Raw genomic sequence first — 27,022 nt, 5'->3', positions numbered from 1 at the left:
GTCAGATCTGCTACTCCATTTAGGTTTTTGTCATTTTTGTCATGATTATTGTGTGCATGATATGCCCATGAGTTCTACATATGTTTTGTTAAGGGTTTTGTCATCTTTCCAGAGGTGCAACCCATGTATTTTTGTGATGTGTGTGGTGACTATCACAAGCTTGCCAAGTGAGGTACTTGGTAATTCTGATTTCACAGACTTAGCATTTCCACTAAGTCCTTGATCTGTTTATCTCATGATGCCATACGTTCATGTTGTTTCCTAGTGATCCGTGCCTCTTTTGAGAATGATCATTAAGGATATTTTGTTAATATTGTAGTGCTCTATCCATCCATGTCTTTGTTTGCAATTATGGAGAATCCTAGCTTGAGTCAATCGAGCTCTACTTTTGCTACTTTGTGAATCTGGGCAGATTGTCAACTTGTTTGCAATTTTGCCGATGATGTTGTAGTTGATCCGTGCATGCTATGCTATTGTTCTTGCCATGTCTAGATTGCATTTTGTGTGTTCTTGGTGGATGTATGATTAGCTTATCATGACATGCACCGTAGTGAGTGCATCGAGCTCGTAAACATGCCTACTTGAGTTATATTTCAGCATGTTCCAGTTTTCACTAAGTCTGAAAACTGATTATGTTTTTGCTATGTTCACATGCTTGCAATTGTATTTTTCTGATCCCTTTTGGCTCAAGGTCAGTAAGGGACTTTTGTTAAGCTCTTTGAGTAGATCCATGCCATGCTTTACTTTGCCATGTTCAGATCCTGTAGCATGTAGTTTTGTTGCTCCGAAGAGTGCTACCTGATCTGAAATTCCCGACAAGTGTTAATTTCACTAAGTCCTTGATCTGTTTATCTCATGATGCCATATGTTCATGTTGTTTCCTAGTGATCCGTGCCTCTTTTGAGGATGATCATTAAGGATGTTTTGTTAATATTGTAGTGCTCTATCCATCCATGTCTTTGTTTGCAATTATGTAGCATCCTAACTTGATTCAATCGAGCTCTACTTTTGCTACTTTGTGAATCTGGGCAGATTGTCAACTTGTTTGCAATTTTGCCGATGATGTTGTAGTTGATCCGTGCATGCTATGCTATTGTTCTTGCCATGTCTAGCTTGCATTTTGTGTGTTCTTGATGGATGTATGCTTAGCTTATCATGACTTGCACCGTAGTGAGTGCATCGAGCTCGTAAACATGTCTACTTGAGTTATATTTCAGCATGTTCCAGTTTTCACTGTGTGAAAACTGATTATGTTTTTGCTATGTTCAAATGCTTGCAATTGTATTTTTCTGATCCCTTTTGGCTCAAGGTCACTAAAGGACTTTTGTTAAGCTCTTTGAGTAGCTCCATGCCATGCTTTACTTTGCCATGTTCAGATCCTGTAGCATGTAGTTTTGTTGCTCCGAAGAGTGCTACCTGATCTGAAATTCCAGACAAGTGTTAATTTCACTAAGTCTGAGATCTGTTTGTCATATGCATTTTTGCCATGCTTGTTTGAACCTGTTAATGGATGAATTGGCCGTAGCTCAGTGCTAGACTTTTGTTAAGGATCTTGAATGCATCCCTGCCATGTATTTTGTTGTCATGTTTGAGTGCTGTAGCATGTTCATCTCATTGCATTTAGATGGCTACTTGCTGTAAATTGCAGACCGGTGTCATATTTGAATCGCTTGCCATTTCCAAACCGTAACTCCGATTCCGGCATTCTTTATATCGTTTTCAAGCGATTTCGTCTCATCTTTCCATTGGCACACTTGGATTTCCAAGTTGAGTCCAGTTTCATGCATTTCCTGTCATATCGTGCATTTTGCATCCCGCATCGCATCCCGCATAGCATATCATCATTACATCCTATTGCTTGATCCTTGCACGTGGTTGATTGTGTTCCATTTGCTTGTTTGTCTTGTTCGAGTAGAGCCGGGAGACGAGTTCGCTAATGAGGAGCCCGTTGAGTTTGCTTTCGAGGATCCAGTCAACTCTGACAACTGTGCAGGCAAGATGATCATACCCTCGAAATCACAACTATCTTTGCTATGCTAGTTTGCTCGCTCTTTTGCTACGATGTTACAGGCCAAATTGCTCGCTCTTTTGCTATGCTAGTTCGCTAACGATTCCAATGCTACGATGCCTAACTTTTGCTTTCAAGCCTCCCAAATTGCCATGTCAAACCTCTAACCCACCATGTCCTAGCAAACCGTTGATTGGCTATGTTACCGCTTTGCTCAGCCCCTCTTATAGCGTTGTTAGTTGCAGGTGAAGATTGAAGTTTGTTCCTTGTTGGAACATGGAGATGTCGTTCCTTGTTGGAACATTTATTTACTTGTTTGGATATCATTATATTTCCATGTTATATTAATGCATCTATATACTTGGTAAAGGGTGGAAGGCTCGGCCTCTCGCCTAGTGTTTTGTTCCACTCTTGCCGCCCTAGTTTCCGTCATATCGGTGTTATGTTCCCGGATTTTGCGTTCCTTACGCGGTTGCGTTATAATGGGAACCCCTTGATAGTTCGCCTTGATTAAAGCTTTTCCAGCAATGCCCAACCTTGGTTTTACCATTTGCCACCTAGCCTTTTCTTTCCCTTGGGTTCTGCAGACTCAAGGGTCATCATTATTTTAACCCCCCCGGGCCAGTGCTCCTCTGAGTGTTGGTCCACCTGTCTGCTGCCGGTGGCCACCAGGGGCAACTCTGGGCTGGCCCACCCGTACCTAAGACAATCTGAGTGTGCCCTAAGAAAGAGATATGTGCAGCTCCTATCGGGATTTGTCGGCACATTCGGGCGGTGTTGCTGGTCTTGTTTTAACCTGTCGAAGTGTCTTGAAGAACCGAGATACCGAGTCTGATCGGAACGTCTTGGGAGGAGGTCTATTCCTTTGTTGACCGTGAGAGCTTGTCATGGGCTAAGTTGGGACTCCCCTGCAGGGATTTGTACTTTCGAAAGCCGTGCCCGCGATTATGGGCAGATGGGAATTTGTTAAATGTCCGGTTGTAGATAACTTGAACCTTAACTTAATTAAAATGGATCAGCTGAGTGTGTTACCGTGATGGCCTCTTCTCGGCGGAGTCCGGGAAGTGGACACGGTGTTGGAGTAATGTTTGCGCAGGTTGTTCTCTAGTTTCTCGCTCGCGCTTTGCCTCCTCTTCTCGCTCTCTTTTGCGAATAAGTTAGCCACCATATTTTGCTAGTCGCTTGCTGCAGCTCCACATATTTACCTTGCCATACCTATAAGCTTAAATAGTCTTGATCGCGAGGGTGCGAGATTGCTGAGTCCCTGTGGCTCACAGATTACTATTACACCAGATGCAGGGCCTGATGATTCCGCTCTAGGAGACGCACTTGAGCTCAAGTGGGAGTTCGACGAAGACTCTCAACGTTACTATGTTTCCTTTCCTGATGATCAGTAGTGGTGCCCAGTTGGGGGTGATTGGGACCGTGTCGCATGTTGGGTTCTCTTTTATTTTGGCGCCGTAGTCGGGCCATGAGTGTTTGGATGATGTAATGTTATTTATGTACTTGATTGACGTGGCGAGTGTAAGCCAACTATGTTATTTTCCCCTTTATGATTTATATTACATGGGATGTTGTGAAGATTGCCTAACTTGCGACATATGCCTTCAATGCGATTATGACTCTAAGTCGTTCCGCAACACGTGGGAGATATAGTCGCATCGAGGGTGTTACAAGTTGGTAATCAGAGCCTTCCCCGACCTTAGGAGCCCCATTGCTTGATCGTTTTTAGCGGCCAAGTTGTGTCTAGAAAAAATGTTTTGAGTCAATTAGGAATTATATATCGGAGAGTTTAGGAATCCTTTTTACTTCCTAGTCTCCTCATCGCTCTGGTAAGGCATCCTGACGTAGAGTTTTGACTCTTCTCTTCTCAAATTTCACTAAAAAAAATTTTAGGATCACGCGGGTATCTTGGAATCATTCCGATGGTTTTATGATGAGAACATTGTCTTGGTGCCTCCTGTCAGGGGTTTAGTGGAAGTGTCCCGGGGAGTTGAGCTCTGAGGTGTTGTCATCATAATTTTATCATTGCAGTTCTGGAATACCTGAGTTTAGTACGCCAACATCGAAAATCTCTTTTATGCAGTTCGTTGGTGAGATAACCTCGACACCACCCAGTACTGGGGTGGGAGTTCGGGAGTATTGCCATAACTCGTATAACGGATGCTTTTCGAAGGTTGAGGTAGATGATTTCCGAAGGTTTCTTGGTTATGTGTTGAAGGATGGATACAGCTGGATGTAGGATTTGCTAGATTTGGGTGAGATATTATGCTTCCCCTGTATCCCCAACACCTGATTGCATAACTGGAAAATTTCGGGAGTTTATAAGTGGGAATACAAGTAGCTCTTAGGATATCTTTCTGGCAGATGTATGATATGAAATTGGGGTTCGACGTCTAGTGGTCCGCCTATTCACGGTTGGTTTTACAGTGGTCTCGTTGTGTCTTAAAGAGTCCTTGGCTATGCCGACTCGGGGATGCTTCGTATGTCATGTGCACTGCCTTGTACATGATGGTGCTGTACGATCGAGCCCGTGTAGGCCCCACCACGAAAACTTCGGACAAAATCTCTATCATATGTTTGTTCCGGCTTATTCTGCAAGCCAATCCTTTGTTTTGTTTTCAGTTGTGGTTTTTGAGTTGCTTCAAAGTCAAATGTTGATTCCATACCTTTCCTAAATGGTGTTCTCATACTCCGATGTGAATACTAATCCCTCTTGATCATCGAGATTGTCTTGCCAATCCTTCTCAACCGGTGTGTTCTCTTCAAGTGAATCCGATCATTTCAACTTCCGCAAGATCAATTATTAGTTCTTCTCAAACGGTGTTCGTTTCATCCATTACAAATTGTCTTTGTTTTTCCCACCCTCCCTCCCTTTGTTTCTTTAACGACTCAGATTCCTTAATCAAGTATCCACCTTATTGTTTATGAAGTCTCTCCATTCTTTTCAATCAATATTCTTATCCGGTGATTCTCATGAAGATTTTAACGGAGCTTCAAGTTCATCACTCTTCACTCATTTTCTTCTCCGGTGGATTTAATTCAAGCTTTGGTATTGAGCATACTCCTTTTCATTTTGCCCAATGCTTTTCTTATGCCGGTGTACCTCTTAATCATCCATCTCTCGCTATTCATTTGTTCCGGAGTGCTAAAGATATCTCCAAGATTCGTGTTTCCACTCTGCATTCATTCAAGATCTTTCGAGGTTGTTATATCATTCAAGCCATTTAAATTCAACTAGTGCTTTCTCTCTTTTAAATCGTTCTATGGTGTTTCTTTTGAGTGGGCCCTAACCCACAGGTCTTTTCCCAGGATCTTACCTGACTCTTCTTATTTTCCCGGAGCTATCATAAATTCATTTCAAAGTTTGACGTAAGAATGAATTATCATCAGTCAAATGTATTTCTCCAAGATCTTTCAAATTCTTTTCATCGTTGGCTCAACCTCTTCGTTTCGATTCTTCCGGTGTGCCTCAATAATTCTTGGTGGTGTTTCTCGTCGTCATTTGAAGACCGAAGAAGAGTTTTTCCTCCATATCTTGCTTCATTCTCTTCAAGATTCGTGGCTCTAGTTTGTTGCCATCCTCTCATAATTATTTTCGATTGTGAGATTTCTTTCCACCCATCCGGAGTAATTCAGGAGTCTTTTCAGTTCGATTATCCGGAGCCCACCATCTAAGATTTATTCATTCCAGCTTTCAGCTCTCATTTTTAATTCTTACGGTGGTTCTTCCAAGATTTTGTCTTCCTTCATTCATATCAATTCATTTGTTGTTTCAACCTGGCCGGTGGTTCATGGAAGACCTTTCCAAGTTGACGCTATATCTATCTTAATCCTTTCTATGAGAATAAGTAGTGTGCCAAATCCATTGTTTGTCATCAATTTAATTGATGAAGGACGAGCATAATATAATTCTTATTCTTATTTCATCGAGCGAATTCAATTCCCTATTCCGGAGATTCATCTAAATCATTACAAGGTTTCACCTTGTGTTTTCAACTTCTCTCTCTTTTCGTTATCTTTTGTTTACCGGAGTTCTTCATGAAGGTTCTACATGATGGTTCATCTATGATTTAATTCATTCTCGAAGTGTTCATCGAGATTCTTTTCTAAGGAGCTCAAGCATTCTCATCTTGCAATCCGGAGTTCAATCTTTCTTCCGTATCATTGGAGGGGGTATTATGTCATTCTTGATAATTTGGAATTCATGTTTCGTGATTCACATGTTATTAAGAATGAGGTATTTTAAATCCATCATTTTTTTCTTCATTGGAATTATCTTGGGTTATATTTCACCTAAAGCTTTCCTTTAAGGATTGTCGCTCTCATGGTGTTTATCAATGATCCAATTTCTTCATTTATCCTTTCCGGTGCGATATACTTTCTCGCCTCCTTGTTCATATCAATACAATTCTTTTTCCGTGAGTGGCAGGTTGTCACCTCATAATTTGAGATGTACTCCATAAGACCATATCAAGCTTATTCTTTTCGTTGTTGGTTTTCAACAACTCCGTTCTAGCATTTATTGTAACCGTGCTCTCTCAAGATCTTGTTTCCCTTCGTTCCGGAGACATTGTGATGTTGCTCTCCTCAACCCATCTTCTCGGATTATCAGGACCATGTTTTGGTCGTGCTTATCCTTTTAACCGGAGTATTGTGTCCCTTTTCTCAAGCTCTTTCATGTTATCTAGTTTTTCATCTCTTTTGAACCGGAGTGCTGTCGGAGATCTTTCTTACCCCTTGTTCCATGCTCTCAATACTTTCGGAGGATGTATGTTGTGAATTCATCAAGTATCCTCTCACCTCATCAAGTTGTTATTCAATTACTTTCTTTTCAACCGGAGTGCTGCTCGAAGTTGCTCTTCCTTGTTTCTCTTTTCTGACGGAGACTGTTAACTTCATTAATCTCCATTGTATTCTTTTCTCAAATTGGCTTAACCTTATTCAAGGTTCGTAGTTTCACTCGTTTGTAAAAGGAGCAACTTAGTTTTACCTCTTCTCTTTCTTTTCCGTTGTCCCTTCGGTGCCATTCTAGATCTCGGGACGAGATCCTCTCGTAGTGGTGGAGTGTTGTAACGCCCCGAGACCGATGTGCCAGGTGTCGTCCAGTTATTCGCTGTTGTTGCCTTGTCATTGCTTGCGTGTCATGCATTTCATATCATGTCATCATGTGCATTTCATTTGCATACGTGTTCGTCTCATGCATTCGAGCATTTTCCCCGTTGTCCATTTTGCATTCCGGCGCTTCGTTCTCCTCCGGTGGTCTTTTCTACCTTTCTTTCATGTGTGGGGATTACACATTTCCAGATTGGACCAAGACTTGCCAAGCGGCCTTGGTTTACTACCGATAGACCGCCTGTGAAGTTTCGTATCATTTGGACTTCGTTTGATACTCCAACGGTTAACCGAGGGACCGAAAAGGCCTCGTGTGTGTTGCAGCCCAACACCCCTCCAATTTGGCCCAAAACCCACCTAAGCCTTCTTCATCATCTAGAGCGTTCGATCACGATCGTGTGGCTGAAAACCGCACCTCATTTGGACTCTCCTAGCTCCCTCTATGCCTATATAAAGGTCTCTCCCCGAAATTCCGGATCCCCCTCGTCCTCAAACCCTAAAAATCCACCGCGCCGCGCCGGACATGTCCGTTCCGGTCGGACGCCACGCCGCCGCCGCCCCGGACCAATAGGCAAGCGCCACGTGGCCCATCCGGCGCCCGCCGTCGCCGCGGCCCGGGAAGCCCGCTTCGGGCCCCCGAGCCCATCGCCTCGCCCGCCGCCTCCTCCGAGCAGCCGCCGCCCATCGCCTCTCTCGCTGCCTCCTCCGAGCAGCCGTCGTCCCGCGTCGCCGCTCGCCGCCGCCCGCCGCCCGGCTGCTCCCCGCCGTGCTCCACCGCCGCCGCACCGCCTCCCGCGGCCACCACCGCCGCCCGGGCCCGCGCCCCTCCGTCCCGCGCCCGGCCGCGCCTCCCCGGGCCTGCGCCTCGTCGCCGGCGCCCCTCTCCGGCGAGTTCTTCCCCCTCCGGCCATCTCCCTCCTCCGGCGAGCTCGATCCGGTCATCCTCGGGCCGCGTGCCGCGATCCAGATCCGGATCCGGTGAACAGTAAACCCTAGGTCATTTTTTTCTTCCAAGTCCCCAAATTTCCAGATCCAAGTGCTCATGTTCGTAGCCCCGTAACTTTGCATCCGTAGCTCCGATTCATGCAAATAGCATATCAAAATGTTCATCTCAGAGAGTACATCATTTTATTCCATTGCATCATTTTCATTTGAGTTCATCTTGATGCCCGAAATGCTGTTAGAAGAGGGCTACTTGAGATAATTGTCAGATCTGCTACTCCATTTAGGTTTTTGTCATTTTTGTCATGATTATTGTGTGCATGATATGCCCATGAGTTCTACATATGTTTTGTTAAGGGTTTTGTCATCTTTCCAGAGGTGCAACCCATGTATTTTTGTGATGTGTGTGGTGACTATCACAAGCTTGCCAAGTGAGGTACTTGGTAATTCTGATTTCACGGACTTAGCATTTCCACTAAGTCCTTGATCTGTTTATCTCATGATGCCATACGTTCATGTTGTTTCCTAGTGATCCGTGCCTCTTTTAAGAATGATCATTAAGGATATTTTGTTAATATTGTAGTGCTCTATCCATCCATGTCTTTGTTTGCAATTATGGAGCATCCTAGCTTGAGTCAATCGAGCTCTACTTTTGCTACTTTGTGAATCTGGGCAGATTGTCAACTTGTTTGCAATTTTGCCGATGATGTTGTAGTTGATCCGTGCATGCTATGCTATTGTTCTTGCCATGTCTAGATTGCATTTTGTGTGTTCTTGGTGGATGTATGATTAGCTTATCATGACATGCACCGTAGTGAGTGCATCGAGCTCGTAAACATGCCTACTTGAGTTATATTTCAGCATGTTCCAGTTTTCACTAAGTCTGAAAACTGATTATGTTTTTGCTATGTTCACATGCTTGCAATTGTATTTTTCTGATCCCTTTTGGCTCAAGGTCAGTAAGGGACTTTTGTTAAGCTCTTTGAGTAGATCCATGCCATGCTTTACTTTGCCATGTTCAGATCCTATAGCATGTAGTTTTGTTGCTCCGAAGAGTGCTACCTGATCTGAAATTCCCGACAAGTGTTAATTTCACTAAGTCTGAGATTTGTTTGTCATATGCATTTTTGTCATGCTTGTTTGAACCTGTTAATGGATGAATTGGCCGTAGCTCAGTGCTAGACTTTTGTTAAGCATCTTGAATGCATCCCTGCCATGTATTTTGTTGTCATGTTTGAGTGTTGTAGCATGTTCATCTCATTGCATTTAGATGGCTACTTGCTGTAAATCGTAGACCGGTGTCATATTTGAATCGCTTGCCATTTCCAAACCGTAACTCCGATTCCGGCGTTCTTTATATCGTTTTCAAGCGATTTCATCTCATCTTTCCAGTGGCACACTTGGATTTCCAAGTTGAGGCCAGGTTCATGCATTTCCTGTCATATCGTGCATTTTGCATCCCGCATCGCATCCCGCATAGCATATCATCATTGCATCCTATTGCTTGATCCTTGCACGTGGTTGATTGTGTTCCATTTGCTTGTTTGTCTTGTTCGAGTAGAGCCGGGAGACGAGTTCGCTAACGAGGAGCCCGTTGAGTTTGCTTTCGAGGATCCAGTCAACTCTGACAACTGTGCAGGCAAGATGATCATACCCTCGAAATCACTACTATATTTGCTATGCTAGTTTGCTCGCTCTTTTGCTATGCCAATGCTACGATGCCTACCTTTTGCTTTCAAGCCTCCCAAATTGCCATGTCAAACCTCTAACCCACCATGTCCTAGAAAACCGTTGATTGGCTATGTTACCGCTTTGCTCAGCCCCTCTTATAGCGTTGTTAGTTGCAGGTGAAGATTGAAGTTTGTTCCTTGTTGGAACATGGAGATGTCGTTCCTTGTTGGAACATTTATTTACTTGTTGGGATATCATTATATTTCCATGTTATATTAATGCATCTATATACTTGGTAAAGGGTGGAAGGCTCGGCCTCTCGCCTAGTGTTTTGTTCCACTCTTGCCGCCCTAGTTTCCGTCATATCGGTGTTATGTTCCCGGATTTTGCGTTCCTTACGCGGTTGCGTTATAATGGGAACCCCTTGATAGTTCGCCTTGATTAAAGCTTTTCCAGCAATGCCCAACCTTGGTTTTACCATTTGCCACCTAGCCTTTTCTTTCCCTTGGGTTCTGCAGACTCAAGGGTCATCATTATTTTAACCCCCCCGGGCCAGTGCTCCTCTGAGTGTTGGTCCACCTGTCTGCTGCCGGTGGCCACCAGGGGCAACTCTGGGCTGGCCCACCCGTACCTAAGACAATCTGAGTGTGCCCTAAGAAAGAGATATGTGCAGCTCCTATCGGGATTTGTCGGCACATTCGGGCGGTGTTGCTGGTCTTGTTTTAACCTGTCGAAGTGTCTTGAAGAACCGAGATACCGAGTCTGATCGGAACGTCTTGGGAGGAGGTCTATTCCTTTGTTGACCGTGAGAGCTTGTCATGGGCTAAGTTGGGACTCCCCTGCAGGGATTTGTACTTTCGAAAGCCGTGCCCGCGATTATGGGCAGATGGGAATTTGTTAAATGTCCGGTTGTAGATAACTTGAACCTTAACTTAATTAAAATGGATCAACTGAGTGTGTTACCGTGATGGCCTCTTCTCGGCGGAGTCCGGGAAGTGGACACGGTGTTGGAGTAATGTTTGCGCAGGTTGTTCTCTAGTTTCTCGCTCGCGCTTTGCCTCCTCTTCTCGCTCTCTTTTGCGAATAAGTTAGCCACCATATTTTGCTAGTCGCTTGCTGCAGCTCCACATATTTACCTTGCCATACCTATAAGCTTAAATAGTCTTGATCGCGAGGGTGCGAGATTGCTGAGTCCCTGTGGCTCACAGATTACTATTACACCAGATGCAGGGCCTGATGATTCCGCTCTAGGAGACGCACTTGAGCTCAAGTGGGAGTTCGACGAAGACTCTCAACGTTACTATGTTTCCTTTCATGATGATCAGTAGTGGTGCCCAGTTGGGGGTGATTGGGACCGTGTCGCATGTTGGGTTCTCTTTTATTTTGGCGCCATAGTTGGGCCATGAGTGTTTGGATGATGTAATGTTATTTATGTACTTGATTGATGTGGCGAGTGTAAGCCAACTATGTTATTTTCCCCTTTATGATTTATATTACATGGGATGTTGTGAAGATTGCCTAACTTGCGACATATGCCTTCAATGCGATTATGCCTCTAAGTCGTGCCTCGACACGTGGGAGATATAGTCGCATCGAGGGTGTTACAAGCATGGTCGCGACGTGCTGGGGCAGGGAGCGCCCGGGCGGCTTCTTGCGGGCGAGGGACTTCTTGGCAGCTCTGCTCTTGCCGTGCTGGCACCTGACGGAGCGGGTTCCGCCCAGGGGCCACGCGCCTTGGAGCCATGGCGTCTTCTTGAGGAGGAGGCGGCCGGGGCGCCGCCGGAGCTTCGTCGCCCGCGCGGGGCGGGGTGCGGTGTAGCGGAGCGGACGGCGCAGGAGAGCCCCCTGCGGGGCAGACGAGCTCGGCGACGCGGTCGAGCCATTCTTCGTAGACGTCGTCGACGGGATGGTAGCGCAGGAGCTCGTTTGCCGCGATGAGCGCAGCTCGAGCCTCCATGGGTGCGCGGAGCGCGCGGGACGAAGAACCAGCTGGGGTGAGCGAGGGAGTTGCGATGCGGCCGTCTTGCCGCATGGACGGATGCTGAGACGATGCTTGCTGCTCGTCCCCCGCCGGGCCGGTGGCGGCATTGACGGCAGGTGACGGGGAACGGCGAGGACGCCCGCCGACAGGAGCCGTCTGGGCGACGCGGGAAGCGAGAGCCGCCCGGTGCTCGGCGCGGGCCCGGCGAGCGTCAGACATGGGCTCGATGGTCGGAGGAGAACAGGGTGGTGGAAGACGAATTCCGGCGCACCCCTATCTAGCGCGCCAAATGTCGGATTTCGGGTTCTGGCAGACCCTTGAGGTTCGAACACTGGAGTGCGCGCGGAGATTTCGCCTCCTACCTATCTGCACCCCTCCGCCTCGCTAAGATCTAAGTTATGGGAAGAACGACACAAAAGACACAGGGTTTATACTGGTTCGGGCCACCATTGTGGTGTAATACCCTACTCTAGTGTGTGGTGTGATGGATTGCCTCTTGGGCTGATGATGATGAATAATACAAGGAAGAACAGCCTCGCGAGGGTCTGTTCTTGGCTGGGGGGGACGAACTGCTAGGGGGAGTTCAGTCACCCTTCTCTCTCTCCCGGATTTTGATCCTTCCTTCCTACTATGGTGGCTAGTCCTATTTATAGAGGCCCTGGTCCTCTTCCCAAATATCGAGCGGGAAGGGAGCCAACAATGGCGGGCTAATTTGAAGGGGGACAGCTAGTACTAGCTATCCTGACAAAAGTAGTCTTCGCCTGCACAAAGCTCTGGTGGTGACGCCGTCTTGGGCTCCACGATGACCTCCGTCTTGCAGTCCTCCTGGTCTTGGTCTTGTTGCACCGAAATGGCAACCTTTGCCTGATGCCTCGGTACTCTGCGGCTGTGCTTGCTCCCTTTGCACCAAAGAGGAAAGGAGGACACTGCACGGGCTGGCGCCCGCCTGGCGCCTTTGGTCGTCATGGCTTGCGTCACGGGCACCTCGTGAGGTACCCTGCCTTGATCTCTCCGCCTCCTCGCGAGCCAGCCTGATGAGGCCGTGCCTGAGGAAGCTCCGTGTCGTCCGCCCCGCGAGGCTTGGCCCCTCGCGAGGGTCTTGGGGCTGTGTTGATGAAGATGGGCCGTGCTGGGCCCCCCTCTGAGCCACGCCGCAGGCCGCAGGCAGGCAAGTCTGGGGACCCCCGTTCCCAGAACGCCGACATATAGGCATCACGCCCGTGTCAAGTAGATCGAAACGATTCTGCATATACTACTATTACTCCACACATCAACCGCTATCCAGCATGCATCTAGGGTATTAAGTTCATAAGAACAGAGTAACGCTTTAAGCAAGATGACATGATGTAGAGGGATAAACTCAAGCAATATGATATAAACCTCATCTTTTATCCTCGATGGCAACAATACAATACGTGCCTTGCTGCCCCTACTATCACTGGGAAAGGACACCTCAAGATTGAACCCAAAGCTAAGCACTTCTCCCATTGCAAGAAAGATCAATCTAGTAGGCCAAACTAAACCGATAATTCAAAGAGACATGCAAAGATATCAAATCATGCATATAAGAATTCAAAGAAGAACCAAATAATATTCATAGATAATCAAGTTCATAAACCCATAATTCATCGGATCTCGGCAAACACATCGCAAAAGAGTATTACATCGAATAGATATCCAAGAACATCGAGGAGAACTTTGTATTGAAGATCAAAGAGAGATAAGAAGCCATCTAGCTAATAACTATGGACCCGAAGGTCTGTGGTAAACTACTTACGCTTCATCGAAGAGGCCATGGTGTTGATGTAGAAGCCCTCCGTGATCGATTCCCCCTCCAGCAAATCACCGGAAAAGGCCCCAAGATGGGATCTCATGGGTACAGAAGGTTGCGGCAGTTGAAAAGTGGTTTCGTGGCTCCCCTTGATGTTTTTAGGGTATAAGAGTATATATAGGCGAAATAAGTACGTCGGTGGTGCTCTGTGGGGCCCACAAGGGTGGGGGCACGCCCTCCTATCTCGTGGCCGCTTCACGGAGTTCTAGTCTTGTTTGCTTTCGATCCAAGAAAAATCATCGTGAAGGTTTCATTCTGTTTGGATTCCGTTTGGTATTCCTTTTCTGTAAAACACTGAAATAGGCAAAAAAACAGAAACTGGCACTGGGCCTCCGGTTAATAGGTTAGTCCCAAAAATAATATAAAAGAGCATATTAAAGCCCATTAAACATCCAAAACAAATAATATAATAGCATGGAACAATCAAAAATTATAGATACGTTGGAGACGTATCAACCCGATCCCAATGGATTGAAGTCTCTGTGCTTAAGTGTCATCCCTGGATCGGTATGCTGACACACACAGTACTCGAGGAATTATAACATTGTCCAATCACACTTTATTACATCGAGGTCCTCAAAAGAGTATTTATTACAAAAATATGCTAGAAGGCCATCTAAATAAAATAGTTGTGGAAGCTTCGAAGATAAATGAGTCCATCTAACTCCACGGCAAAACTGAGTGCAGAACAATGTCCTATCGCACCTTAATCCTCGTTGGAAAACTCTGCAACACGAGACGTTGCAAACGTGTAGGTCAGCACATGGAATATGCTAGCAATGTCACACTATAGAATAATGATGAAAAAGGCTATCTCTATATGCATATATTGGCTGGTGGAGGCACTAAGTTTAATTTTGCATAAAGCTAAATTTTCCCTACAACAAAGGAATAAATTTTTATTTTACTACCAAGTTTATGTCATTATTGAGAAGGTTCCTCCAACTCAATTCCCCAAATTCCCAAGTTATTAATAACCCAATTCATTAATTAAATAAAGTGATGAGATCAACTAATAATTCACTTCTAGATACTCAAATTTGTCCATAACCGGGGACACGGCTAATCATGATTAGTTTATACACTCTGCAGAGGTTTGCGCACTTTCCCCCACAAGACTCGACCACCTCCATGATTAGAAGATCGAGACATAGTCTTTTTGAATGTGTCCCCCTTAACCCTGGATAGGACGGTACACCTACTTTCCCCTACATTTGTTAGCCTACCCGGAAAGGCTCACACAAACTTACTCAACTATGCCAGAACCCATAATGGCTTGTGGCTGCACACGGAAGTTTCTAGGCATGAGATATGGTATGATCCCTTTGAACCTGGGTGACATTTCGTAGGGTGATCACACAGGTTCTCGGGAATCCCCTAGGGCAAGCACTGGATTCTCTAAGTGCCCAACCATTCCACCCAGAGTTGTGTTAATGTTGCCACCTTATAGTTACCCTTAAATCATTATTTCTCTCTCACAACTTGCATGAATCACACATACCAATCCCCGTCTACAAGCATGGCTAAGCAATATATGACATAACGAATATTCCCGGGGTGTTTCAAGGATCATGGGTTCCTACCTCATGAACTACATAGCAATCCCACAATTCCCAATCTTACTCATGCAAATTTGTAAGAGTGAAACTAATGCATAGTAAAGCTGGGTATAGAAAAGTATGATCAAAGTGTGAACTTGCCTTACTGACATTTGTTAAATTCTAAATATTGGTAGTACTCTGCCTCGCACTCCAGACAATCTAGCGTAAGCAAGCAATAACATACATAAGCATACAAGCAAAGAATAAAAAAGAAAGCGAAGAAAAGACTTTGGAAAACTCCAAAAACAACAAAATAAAGCTTCTAAACATAACTTAATTTTAACAATAGCAAAATTGTGTGATTTTGATCTTAACAGAAAGTAGACGTCATGTGCTTCGATTTGCAAAAAGAATCATCTAAAACGGAGTTACAAAACTCAAGTTATGGTCTAACAAAGTTTAAATTCAGATCTGTTCAAATTTGAATTTTAAAACTTTCAAAAATATTTTTTGTTTGGTTCTATGGATAGACGGGATCTATTATATATTTAAAACAGAAGACAAATAAGCTATCACGTTTATCCATATATGTTAATATTATTTGCACCGTTAGATTTGAATAATAATGGCTCGGATTAAAAGATTTTACGTAACATACTAACATGTATTTACTAATTTATTGGACTAGCACGTTGTTACGTCTATGCATATGCATATATGATACATGTATACGGAAAGACTCAATCATCCAAGCAGGAATCATGCAAACAACACGTCAAGGAAAAAAGAATAGTTCGGACAGCCTAGGAAACCTCTCTAATTCCAAACCGTCCAGCTGTAATCACGTAAGAGAAGATACATAACCGATGCTCAAAAAAAAAAAAGATACATAGCCACACCTTGATCTAATTCCATATCAGGCATATCAATGCCAAAAACACAAGGATAACTACAGCCAGAATCTATAGAACTCCACACGGAGACTTGATAGAAGGTAATTCCACATGGAGTCTTCATAAAGAGAAACTCCACATGAATCGGCCAAGGCAACAAATCAGAAAAGCACCCAGCCGGCCACATCCAACCCCAATAGTCAAAGGAAAACGATAAAAAAAGCCAGATGATTTGATCGCATCTTAAGCCGCCTCCAATGCTTGACACGCGTCCCTGTGAGGACCACCACCGAGCATTCCCTTATCTGGTCATCTATTCACGGGAGAGAAAGCTCGTCCAGTAGTTTTCTCTCTTCTTCCCCGAGCGTTCCCTTACGAAAAAGCATAGCAGAGACCGAGCTCCACATAGCTCGTTATTTCTTTTCAGCAAAAATACTATTTCCACACATTGAAAAAATCTGTAAAAAAAGTATATACATAGATGTTTATTTGTAGTATACATGTATAAAATTTCATGAACATATATGTTAACATGTAATGTATACAAAAAAGATAAATACACAGATTAAAATGGGCTTTATCTTTATCATTTTTGGGCCAAATATTTATCTTTTTTGTGTAGCATGTAAATAATCAAATTACCTGATGAAATTTTTTTGTAACTTGACGAACAGTCATATGTATTTGTATAAAAAGATTTGTTATTTTTTGAAACTTTTAAGTATATTCTGATTTTTTTTTGATAAAGGGCTCCATGGAACCCGGCCTCTGCGACGCCTCACTTCGTTCCCTTATCCTTATCTCCAACAAGAACTCCAACGACCTTCTCGTCCCCTTCCTGTCGATTCGCTTTTCTCCAGCAACCAGCCGCGAAGGACGGCGTCCCCTCCGACCACCGCGTGCATCAGTGCGGCTGCTGCTTCAAGATCCGCCGTCACCACCCGCCTGCTGCGTCGCAGCATCTCCGTCGCCGCCGCGCTGCGTCGCAGCCTCCGCGGTCGCCGTCGTGCTTCATCACAGCACCTCATGGCCGTCGCACTGCGCTGCACTGAAGCTTCGCCGGCGGCCATCAGGTGCTGCGGTGGAGTTTCGACGGAGCAGCCGGTGATACGATGAAGCACCGGCGCATGGCGGTGGTGCTGCAGTGAAGCTTCGCCGGCGGCGTCAGGATGCTACCGTGGAGCACTGCGGCGCCGATGTTGGTGGTGCAACGAAACATCGTCAGGGTTGCAATGTAGCACTGCCGGAGTTGCAATGAAGCGTCATAGAGGTCGTTAAAGCGCCGCCAGAGTTGCAATGAAGCACCGCCGGAGCTGCAGTGAAGCGATGGGGTGTCATCGGAGCTCCGGCAGGGGTTGCATTGAAGCACCGTCGGGCACGGTCGGTGCTGGCATGGGAGCTACTGCCATGAGAGCTGCTGCTTTGGTGCTGCCACGGGGGAGCTTCTTGATCCTACGGATGTGAAACGTCAAATCGGACGGATTAGGAGGCGGCTTAATTTTGGACAAAATCATCCGGATGATTTGTAGCACCCCCCTCAAAGGAAAACGATAGTCAAATCCAACCAATTCTGGACAAATTGATGTGTGTAAATCTGCTACCCGATCAGAGCACCACCGATAAAATTGAAGTCTTCCAGAATCTGCTACCCGGCTAGAGCACCACCAACAAAATCAAAGACTACAGAACAACTCTACTATCCGACTAGAGCACCACCAACAAAATCAAAGATTGTCGGCTCTGTGATGCTAGAAAAATATAAAAAACGCCAAAACTCCGATGTGACTGCATCTCAATGCCAGATGAAGTCAGCAAAGGTCTTCTGAGCTGCCTCACCTGAATCAGGTTCGTAAATATTATGAATTAATTAATTCATTTATCAGAATAAAAGCTGCATAGATAGATGACTAGCAATTTCAGAATCCTTTCACAGCCAAAAAAACTATGGTGTTGAAGAAGCTTATTGCTTACGAACAACAGGACAAACTATAACATTCAAGTGAATGTATAGAGAATGTGGGATTACCTCAATCATACAACAGACCAACAATTTAAAACAAGCAAATGCTAATTATATTTTGTTTTCATTGACATGGCAAAACAGTTCATGTTACTATGAACATTAAAAGTATCATGCTATCATCTGGAGGAATTTGATACACTTATATTGGTGAAAGAAAATGATAATTATATTTATGCATATAACACTTTTTTATGGGTATGCATATAATACTTTTAAAAAGGTCAAAGTAATTCATGTGCACACCTAAGTAATTCAATCTACTAGGAAATAATCATTCATGTACAGACATATTTCAGTATGGGCACGTACAAAGCTAAGTCCTATACAAATTAGAAAAACATGGGCATGTCCTTTTGAGAAAAAGAGATACGCCTAAGTAATTCAATCTACTAGGAGTACAAAATCAGATCATCTAGACACTTTAAAAATAATGGGCAGGTCCTTCGGAGAAAAACAAAAGGCCCGCCAAAATCATTCATTTTACTGGGAAATATACTAAAAAGTCTAGCCGCCAAACACATCCCATGTGTACATCAGTACATGCATGCACTTGCATCTAATTCTAATGGACAGACATGTGGACTTAATGGCCAGAAAAATAGACATTGATATGAGGCACAGTACAAAGGCAGGTCCTTCGGAGAAAAACAAAAGGCCCGCCAAAATCATTCATTTTACTGGGAAATATACTAAAAAGTCTAGCCGCCAAACACATCCCATGTGTACATCAGTACATGCATGCACTTGCATCTAATTCTAATGGACAGACATGTGGACTTAACGGCCAGAAAAATAGACATTGATATGAGGCACAGTACAAAAAAACAAGCGCCAACCTATCTAAACGCCGGATATATTTGAGCCTCTACAAACTATAAATCCAAAATAAATCATTTATGGTAAAATCTATATATCGATTGATCAAGATTTCGAGTCATGCAAGATAAATATAAATAGCTTCTATTATTTATCCAAATGAATCGTGACTCATGTTTATTGACCAATATTACATAACAATTTTACTTGACTAACTCCATATATGCAGGAGAAGAAAGTTTACCAAAATTGATCGAGATGGATAGCAATAAACAAGGAGCGTAGAAATATTTTACAGAAGGATAACATTACAACTTACTGGAATGAGGCACAAAAACCAGACACATCAGGTGATGGATCAAACTTCTTCTAAGATATGATATCACCACTTCTTGAGGAAAACGACACTCTCAGACCTGCAGTGCTTTTCAGATAATTGAGTCATATCAGTTATAATGGAATCATATCTGAATTATTTGTCTGTCAACTTCTTCGGGATGCTAACTTTAATTTTTTGGGTGATTATTTTAGGATTTTGTTTTTCACAACAATAGGTATAATAATCTATTACACGAAAATATTCAAATGATCAAATTCCGGTTGACACAAACTAACTACGTACAAAGGGAAGTGGAAGGTGTTACTGCAAAAATTGTGGTACATATCTACACCTGGTAAGCATATTCTGCTAATTTGATTGAGAACTTCCATATTATATTTACTCTGCACTAATAACAGTGGTATGTAAAAATTGCTAAGCTTATTGGATGGCAAGATCTGATTAGCACCAAGCAAACCATTTATGTTTACTGAGATAGAGAAATAATGCTTGACATCGATCAGTATAAGGGGGACAGTTAGTAGATAAGGGTCAAAAGTTAGCACTATGAGAAGCATGTCAAATTGTAATTATTTGAAATACATTCATACATGCACTTTTGTGAGTTTAATGTTCTTGGAAATAACCCTTCTATTCTACAGCCTTTTCGATTGAAGAGAACAATGAGAAAAGCTTTAGTATTAGAGGCATCTCCTACAACACATGTGAATTTGTCGAAAAACAACACATGTGAAAAATCTAAAATCTATTGCATATCAATTAACATATATGGGCCAAATTCAGTTAATACATCAAGCATTCTTCCTTTGTCTTAAATAGAGCTACTGTTAATATAAATTGCTAATATATGGTGGGGAAGACTACAATAGAAACTGGCCATAGGATAGAAGAATAGAAAAATGAAGTTAGAGCCGTTGGATCCTTAATGGATGCTTCAGATTTGAAATGTCCTTAATGGATCCTTAATGGCAAGTCACATAACTATAAATTATATCCTAGAACACTATGAAGAACATGGCCGTCGAACCCGACAACGCAGCTCTCAGCCAGTGCCACAAATAGGAGAGCAACGCCACTCAGGGAAACGAAACCGCTTTGCCTCGCAGCCTTGCTGCTTTGGGGCGCAAAATCCTTCTCTCCAACAGAAAATTTCTACACTGGAAAAGACAGAGAGAGGTCAGGAGACCATAAGCATAAAATCTTCATAAAGAATCCATGCCATTGCTGGAGGTTAGTAGACCAAGATCTGGGAAGGAAGGAGAAGGAGAGGAAGAGGAGTGATTACCTGGAGGAGTGCCACCGCTCAGGTTCAAGTGGACCCAAATCCATGTCCATCAAATCGACGACGGCAGCGAGCAGCAGGCACGTGTGGTCGAGCTAGACGACGTGCCGCCGCCGGGAGCTTGCAGGCTGCAGCCACCGCACTCTGCCCCAAATCCCACTTCCCCCCGTCCTCTTTTCTTGGCAGGATCTAGCAACGAATTGTGGACGAATCCTTAGATTAGGTAAGGAACAGAGAGAAAGGAATGGGAGAAGAATGAGAATGGGGAAAGGGATGAATGATAGTAGGAGTAGGACATAACGAAGTCTCACATCGCGAATTTCACGGGAGAGTGGATTAATAAGGGTGGGACACGTACACCCCGTAGCCTACTTCCGTGAAACCATCCCGTAAGGCTAGGATTTTCGATGATAGTAGTACAGTCGTACAAGTGCAAAATTTCTTTAACGAGATGCAAAATAGATTAAAGAAATGGGTCTTGCTTCCTACCGCTTCCCCCAATTCCATCTATGAACCGCTGCTGTCTGGCGATTGCATCGGACGGCCTGCAAGCGCCCGCTCGAAATATTTTTAGCACTGTTTCTTTTACTGGACGGGATGGTAAACATATGTAAGAATTTTACTATTTCATCTATTCAATCCTATACTAGGTTTTCATTTTTAACGCAATCGGGTGTTAGCTACTAACTTTATATTGAACGCAGAAACGTCTTTAAGGTAGCACTTAATATATTTTTTAAAAAAATTAAATCTAGTTTTGTTCATTAAAAAACGTACATAATCCTGTATTCCAGGATGGATTAGGACCATATTGTAAAAGTAGACAAATAGAAAATTGTTGAGCATTCATTGCAAAAAAAAATGCTTAAAGAACAAACATAACACTGGAGTAACTTTAGCAAGTCTCAGTCAAGTGACATAACATGTAAGAAAAAAAATATAAAAGAAAAATTAGAACACATTTCAATGTAAAATCATATGAATATAGCATCAACTGAGACATAACGAAGTCTCAGTCGACTGAGATTTAGCAATAGAAAAAATAGAAAAAACATTTTATTTATTAAAAAACAACTCTAGCCGCGCAATTGCGCGGTTGGACCCGCTATTTTTTATGAAACCATAAAAAAAGAATCAACTAAATCGGATTTATAGATTAAAAGATATGCTAGAATGAAGATTGTGAAATAATCTGAAAAAATAAAACGTGAAAATACTAAATTCCGGGCGACCGTGGCTGAGGTGCCACATGACGCCCCGGGATTGGCTGTATGTGAGTGCTGCTAGAGGATGGTCGATCCATAGGAAAACTGAATCGCGGCGGCTAAAAGGAAATAAACCGTAGGCTGGTTTAATTAAACCGGAGAAACTGATCTGCTAAATCGTGTTTTTAGAAAGAGAGGCGAACAGAAGGGCTTATAGAGAAGAACGAGCGTTGCGGTGGCGATCGGGCTCCGTTGAGGTGGTGGCTCTGGCGGTTCTGGGTGGCGGAGGGAGTGTCTGGAGGATGCGGTGGGGTGTGGTTCGTCCAGTGGTGGAGTCGGAGATGGTCGGCGACAGGGCAAGGTGATGCAGCTTGGTGCTCCGGCGAAGACGTCGAGATTGGGATGGCATCCGTACATGGGATCGGGGATAGAAGACCATGTCAAAGAAATTCTAGGGATCGAGAGAAATCGGAACACAAAAGGAGGAGGCTCGGGATGGCTCACCGGCGTCGGAATCCGGCGATGAACTGCAACTTCTGTGGCGAGATTGGAACGGCGATAGCGGACAATACGGTGGGTTTTGGTGAAGGGTTTCGAGGGGAATTGGGAGAGGAGGTCCCAGGGTATATATAGGACATGGGGCTTGGGGAAGTGGTGTATTCGGAGTAGGGCTCCTGAAGAAATCGGACGCGGCGGCGGCGGCGTGCGTGAGCTAGAAATCATGTTCGGTTTCGTGCAGGGAAAGAAGAAGATGGGGCAGGGCCCAACGCCAGGTGTGAGAGAAATAACGATAGAGAGAGGGGGATCCAGGCGGGCGAGCGAGCGTGGGATGCTAGGTCCCCTTTTTTTTTTTATGTGGGGTGCTGCTGCTGCTAGCGCTGGCAGGCGCTCGGCCTCATTAGCGGCTGGCGCCGGCTGGGCCTTCGGCGCCTGGCCTGGCCGCTGCTGGCTGGCCGGTTGGCGCCTAGCCTGGCGGGCGGTGGGTTTTTTGTCTTTTTTTATAAAAATGTTTTCTGATTTTTTACAGAAATGTTAAAACACCCGAAAATCATAAAAATAATATTCTAAAAATTCCCAGAAAATTCACTGACCTTTTGAAATTTTATCTTGCCTAAAATGCAAATTTTAATAATAAATATTTTTGCTATTCTAATAAAATTTGCATCAAAATAAATTTCAAATAAAACCCAATAAATATATTTTGATTTCAAATTCAATTTCCAATATTTCCTTTCTGTTTTTGAAGAAGTCCTTTTATCTTCTCTCTTTATTTTATTTTTGAAATAACGAAAATGAGTTTTGGTGAAACCAAATTTGATCCAACTTCCAAATTTTGAAATTTGAAAAGTGAAATTTAGGCAAACTTCCAACTCTCTCTTTTGGTCCGTGAGTTGCTCAAAGTCTCTTGGATAAAAATGCAAATAAAACAGATGGAGGCAAAATGCATATGAATGATCTATTTATAAACATCCAAATTGAAAATTGGGATGTTACATGTCTTAAAATTTCGGGATAACAAGGCATAGGTTGAAGAGACAGGAGTTTCGCAGCACAATAGACATAGATGTTATCTTGAAATTTCGGCATAACAAAGCGCGGCTTGAAATTTCGGGAGAACAAGCTTAACATGTACAAAAAAAAGACAATCTGCACCCCACTAGAGAGAGCCATGTCCCGTTTTAATATATTACTACAAAATCCATTCAAAAACAACAATAAAAACTAAAAAATTGGAAGAACAAGCTTAACGTGTACAATACCAAATCAATTTGCACTTCCTTCAACAATAAAAAACAATTCCTATTTGTCCAGCATATGGACTAAATTTGACTACATTTTTCCTATTTGAATGGCATTGTACTCGGGTTATTATACAACCATCTAAATATTATCTTCACAACACATGACATGAATATAGGAGTAGTAAATTCCCATATAAATATGAACTACATGTACATACGATCTCCAATTCAAATATATATCCGTTTTATGTTGAATTCAAATCATAGTACATGTATGCTCTAGCTACATGTTCAAAATCTAAACCATGTATGATACTATGTACAATGTGTTTAACACACACACACACACACCATTTAGATATGTGCTGCGAAAGCCAACCATCATCTTCAGTTTGAACAGTGTGTCCATGCATGGATGCAATGTGGCCAAACGATGCCTGCCATCGGTATTTCAAATTCAAATCAGTTTGAGCTTGTTCAATGTGTATATAGTTGTAACACCCCGGATGTAACTTTCCCAATTTGTACTCCAACTCTTGCCGTTTCCGGCGTTAAGTTATATTTATTTCCTCGGGTTCGGGTCTTTGTCTCCGTGTGTTGTTTTCCTTGTCATGCATCTCATATCATGTCATCATGTGCATTGCATTTGCATACATGTTCATCTCATGCATTCGAGCATTTTCCCCGTTGTCCGTGTTGCATTCCGGCGCTTCGTTCTCCTCCGGTGGCCATTTCTAGCTTTCTTTCGTGTGTGGGGTTTAAACATTTCTGGATTGGACCGAGACTTGTCATGCGGCCTTGGTTTACTACCGGTAGACCGCCTGTCAAGTTTCGTATCATTTAGACTTCGTTTGATACTCCATCGGTTAACCGAGGGACCAAAAAGGCCTCGTGTGTTGCAGCCCAACACCCCTCCAATTTGGCCCAAAACCCACCAAACTCTGCTCCATGTCCTAGAGCGTTCGATCACGATCGCGTGGCCGAAAACCGCACCTCATTTGGACTCTCCTAGCTCCCCCTATGCCTATATATACACCCCCCTCCGAAATTCGCGGTTCATTCTCCCCCCTAACCCTAAAATCTCAGATCCGACGCCGCCGGACATGTCCGCCGCTCGCCTCAGCCTACCACCGCCCGCCACGTGGCAGCGCCACCTCCCACCGCCGCCGGCCCGCGAGGGCCCAAGGCCGGCCCTCTCCTCCCACGCCCGGGCCGCCGCCTCCTTCCTCTCGCGCCGCCCGCGCCCGAGGACGACCTCGCCGCGCCGCCCTTCTTCCACGTCGCCGACGCCCCATCGTCGCACTCGGCCATCGCCGCCCCGGGCCGCGCACCTCGCCGGCGCCCGCAGGCCCGCGCCGCCCGAGGTCCCGCCGGCCGCCGCCGCCTCCTCCACGCCGGCCAAGTCCCCGGCCACCCCGGCCTCTCCTCCCCCTGGCGAGCTCCCTCCTTCTCCGGCCACCACCGCCATCGCCGGCCGACGAACCTCGAACGGCGCGCTCGGTGAACAGTAATTTCAGATCTGAGATCTGGAATTTTGAGGGTTGACTTTCTCCTCCGAACCCTAATTTTTATGCAAACTTTGACCTGCCATTTCTCCGCATCCGTAGCTCTGATTTGGACATATAGTATATCAAAATGTTCGTCTCGATGAGTACATCATTTCATTCCATTGCATAATTTTCATTTGAGCTCATATTGATGCCCGAAATGCTGTTAGAAGGAGGCTTTGTGAGTTAATTGTCAGATCTGCTAGTTCATCTTAGACTTTTGTCATTTTTGCCATGATTGTTGTGTGCATGCTATGCCTGTGAGTCCTTCATATGTTTTGTTAAGCATTTTGTTATCTTTCCAGAGGTGCAACCCATGTATTTTTAGGATGTGTGTGGTGACTTGTGCAAGCTTGCAAAGTGAGGCACCCGGTAAATCTGTTTTCTGGGACTTAGTAGTTTTCACTAAGTCTGGGATTATTTAGTTCATGATGCCATATGTTCTTATTGTTTACTAGTGATCCGTGCCTCTTTTGAGGATGATCAGTAAAGGAGTTTTGTTAATCTGTTATGGTCTATCCATCCATGTCTTTACTTGCAATTATGTAGCACCCTAGCTTAAGTCAATCGAGCTCTACTTTTGCTTCGTTGTGAATCTGGGCAGATCGTCAACTTGTTTGCGATTTTGCCGATGTTATTGTAGTTGATCCATGCATGCTATGCCATTGTTCTTGCCATGTATAGCTAGAATTTTGTGCCTTCTTAATGGATGTATGCTTGGCTTGCCATGACTTGCACCGTAGTGAGTGCATCGAGCTCGTTTACGTGCCTTCGTGAGCTATATTTCAGCATGTCTCAGTTTTCACTAAGTCTGAAAACTGATTGTGTTTTAGCTATGTTCGTGGGCTTGTTAGTATATTTTGTGAACCCTTTTGGCCCCAGGTCACTTTGGGTCTTTTGTTAAGCTTGTTGAGTAGCTCCATGACATGTTCTTACTTGTCTTAATCAGGTCATGTATCATGTTGTTTTGTTGCTCCGAAAAGGGCTTCATGATCTGAAATTTCAGACAAGTGTTAATTTCACTAAGTCTGAAATCTGTTTTGCATTTGCGTTTTTGACATGCTTGTTTGAACCTCATAATGGATGATTTGGCCGTAGCTCAGTGCTAGACTTTAGTTAAGAATCTTGTGTGCATCCCTGCAATGTATTTTGTTGTCATGTTTGGGTGCTGTAGCATGTTCATTTCGTTGCATTTAGATGCCTACTTGCTGTAAATCGCAGACCGGTGTCATTTTTGAAACGCTTGCCATTTCCAAACCGTAACTCCGATTCCGGCGTTCTTTATATCATTTTCAAGCGATTTCATCTCATCTTTCCAGTGGCACCCTTGGAATTCCAAGTTGAGGCCAGGTTCATGCATTTCCTGTTATATCTTGCATTTTGCATCCCGCATCGCATCCTGCATAGCATGTCATCATTGCATCTTATTGTTTGAGCTTGCACGTGGTTGATTGTATCCTTGTTGCTTGTTTGTCTTGTTTGGGTAGAGCCGGAAGACGAGTTTGCTAACGAGGAGCCCATTGAGTTTGCTTTTGAAGATCCAGTCAACTCTGACAGCTTTGCAGGCAAGATGATCATACCCTCGAAATCACTACTATCTTTGCTATGCTAGTTTGCTCGCTCTGTTGCTATGCCAATGCTACGATGCCTACCTTTTGCTTGCAAGCCTCCCAAATTTCCATGTCAAACCTCTAACCCACCATTGTCCTAGCAAACCATTGATTGGCTATGTTACTGCTTTGCTCAGCCCCTCTTATAGCGTTGCTAGTTGCAGGTGAAGATTGGAGGCCGTTCCTTGTTGGAACATTTATGTATTTGTTGGGATATCATTATATTGCTATGTTATCTTAATGCATCTATATACTTGGTGAAGGGTGGAAGGCTCGGCCTCTCGCCTAGTGTTTTGTTCCACTCTTGCCGCCCTAGTTTCTGTCATATCGGTGTTATGTTCCCGGATTTTGCGTTCCTTACGCGGTTGGGTTATAATGGGAACCCCTTGATAGTTCGCCTTGTTTAAAGCTTTTCCAGCAATGCCCAACCTTGGTTTTACCATTCGCCACCTAGCCTCTTTTTCCCTTGGGTTAC

The 27,022-nt window shown here is 44.2% G+C and overlaps 1 long non-coding RNA gene across 6 annotated transcripts; it reads right to left on the bottom strand.

Moving 5' to 3' along the window:
• Window positions 1-14,034: 14,034 nt before the first annotated feature.
• Window positions 14,035-22,359, bottom strand: LOC125512174 (uncharacterized). Of its 6 annotated transcripts, none has more exons than XR_015607742.1 (4): window positions 22,153-22,359; window positions 20,447-20,632; window positions 19,141-20,318; window positions 17,502-17,818 (listed from the first exon to the last, which is right to left on the bottom strand). It is a non-coding gene; the product is annotated as an uncharacterized LOC125512174 (long non-coding RNA). The 6 variants fall into 6 exon arrangements; XR_015607741.1 differs by lacking the exon at window positions 22,153-22,359 and adding an exon at window positions 20,755-20,897; XR_007285235.2 differs by lacking the exons at window positions 17,502-17,818; window positions 22,153-22,359 and adding an exon at window positions 14,035-15,308 and having other exon boundaries at window positions 20,447-20,748.
• Window positions 22,360-27,022: the final 4,663 nt, after the last annotated feature.

This window comes from Triticum urartu, chromosome 6A (assembly GCF_056163025.1).
Source record: "Triticum urartu cultivar PI428250 chromosome 6A, HENAU_Tu73, whole genome shotgun sequence".
In the NCBI taxonomy this organism is placed as follows: Eukaryota; Viridiplantae; Streptophyta; class Magnoliopsida; order Poales; family Poaceae; genus Triticum; species Triticum urartu.
This window is presented reverse-complemented; position numbering and strand designations above follow the sequence as displayed.